The sequence below is a fragment of the Gadus morhua genome, unplaced genomic scaffold, assembly GCF_902167405.1.
Source record: "Gadus morhua unplaced genomic scaffold, gadMor3.0, whole genome shotgun sequence".
NCBI classification, from domain to species: Eukaryota; Metazoa; Chordata; class Actinopteri; order Gadiformes; family Gadidae; genus Gadus; species Gadus morhua.
Genome location: NW_021964017.1, coordinates 1 through 2500, shown reverse-complemented (window position 1 = coordinate 2500; position 2500 = coordinate 1).

The window sequence follows — 2500 nt, the reverse complement described above, 5'->3', positions numbered from 1 at the left end:
TGGATATTTATTACATGCACTGCAACCAGATGGAGGCGGCTCATCCATCACCCACCGCTGACACCATGGTCACAAACGCTTCCCATAAAGGTACACCCCCACCCTCGCTCCATCCCTCTCCCTCACTCTCTCTCTCTCTCTCTCTCTCTCTCTCTCTCTCTCTCTCTCTCTCTACCTCTCTCTCTCTCTCTCTCTCTCTCTCTCTCTCTCTCTCTTCTCTACCTCTCTCTACCTCTCTCTCTCTCTCTTTTTTTCTCTCTCTCTCTTTCTCTATGGACGCGGGGAGTCCACCCACATCAGTGGAAGGGGAAGAAGAGAGGGTGAACCAAGGAGAGAGACAAGAGAAAAAAAGGAGAGAGAATGAAAGACAGAGAGCGAGAGATGAAGAGAGACGGACAGAAAAAAGGGGGGGCAAAGCGAAGTGGTCAGACTTGCACTGCAACATTCATGATTCACGGCGGCGAAACCGACGGCAGGATTGACGATGTTAATAACAGCGGTGGCGCTACTATCTCCGCTCTCATTAGTGCTCCGTGTCACTGCGAGGCTGGCTCTCCCCCTGCTCCGCCCATGTCTATTTTTAGGCAGGACTTATCAATATGGCCGGGGGTCCCAGGGGGTCCGAACGGGGGTGTAGGGGTAAGCAAAGGCAGGACAGCGAAGAGGAGCAGGGAAGGGAAGGGAAGGCAGCCCGGCAACTTAGGGAGATATTAAATGAGTCTAAAGGGGGGGGTTGGCGTGGAGGGGGGTGGTGGGCATTCTCAGGGCGTTGCTGACATTTGCTCCCTCATTCATCAGGGTCCTCACAGGCCCGTTGGTGACAATGAAACGATTTCACAATACAGGCGGCGGCAGAAACTCATTCTGGAGCTCATCCATCATGGTCAGTCCCCGCCAGCCGCTACTACTGACCTAATCTGTGATGCCTCGCTGGCCGCCGCCACCACCACCACCACCACCTCCTCCATCACCACCACCACCAACACCACCATCTCATCCACTGACTCTTCCACCACCCCCCTTTCTGCACCACCACCATACTACCACCACCTCCATCCCCACCACCACCATCTCCATCCCCACCACCACCACCTCCATCACCACCACCTCCACCCCCCCCCCCTTCTGCCCCACCACCATCCCCACCACCAGCACCTCCATCTCATCCACTGACTCTTCCACCACCCCCCCTTCTGCACCACCACCATACTACCACCACCTCTATCCCCACCACCACCACCTCCATCCCCACCACCACCACCTCCATCACCACCACCTCCACCCCCCCCCCCCCCCTTCTGCCCCACCACCATCCCCACCACCAGCACCTCCATCCCCATCACCACCACCACCACCATCTCATCCACTGACTCTTCCACCACCCCCCCTTCTGCACCACCACCACCATACTACCACCACCTCTATCCCCACCACCACCACCTCCATCCCCACCACCCCCACCACCACCTCCATCCCCACCACCTCCACCCCCCCCCTCCCTTCATCCCCACCACCACCACTTCCATCCCCACCACCACCACCTCCATCCCCACCACCACCATCTCCATCCCCACCACCACCATCTCCACCACCACCACCACCACCTCCTCCATCACCACCACCCCCACCATCTCATCCACTGCCCCTTCCACCACCCCCCCTTCTGCCCCACCACCATGCTACCACCATCTCCACCACAACCACCACCACCAACTCTTCCACTAACTCTTCCATCCCCGCACACCCCCCCATTCCTCCTCCACCACCACTACCACCAACTCTTCCACTAACTCTTCCATCCCCGCCCTCCCCCCCCCCATTCCTCCTCCACCACCACCATAACCATTTCATCCACTGCCTCCTCCACCAACCCCCCCATCGGCACCAGCCTCCACCACCACCACCACCAACTCTTCCACTACCTCTTCCATCCCCACCCTCCCCCCTCTCCTCCACCAGCAGCACCACCAAACTACCACCTTCACACTACTAGCTCCTCCAACCCCACCACCAAACACATCACCACCAGTAGGATTACTACATTATTACTGTGGTGTAGTGTGGTCGACAGCGACACCGAGAGAGAGAGAGAGAGAGAGAGAGAGAGAGAGAGAGAGAGAGAGAGGGAGAGGGAGAGGAGAGAGAGAGAGAGAGAGAGAGAGAGAGAGGAAGAGAGAGAGAGAGAGAGAGAGAGAGAGAGAGAGAGAGAGAGACCGAGAGAGAGACCGAGAGAGACCGAGAGAGACCGAGAGAGAGATAGAGACTGAGAGACCGGGGGGCCATGGTGCCTGAAGGAAAGGCTGTGGTATAGTCAAGACTCGGTGAGGGGGTTCATAAAACATTGGGACACTCTGCTGTCTTGGTCTGCTCTTAGTTGCTTGGAGCGAGAAAGACCATAGTCAGGGTCTCAGTGAAAATTGATAGTAAATAAAGAGCCTTTGGTAAAAAGGAAAAAGGAAAAAAGAAAGGGGCAAAAAGAGAGAGAGGAGGGGGGGGGGGG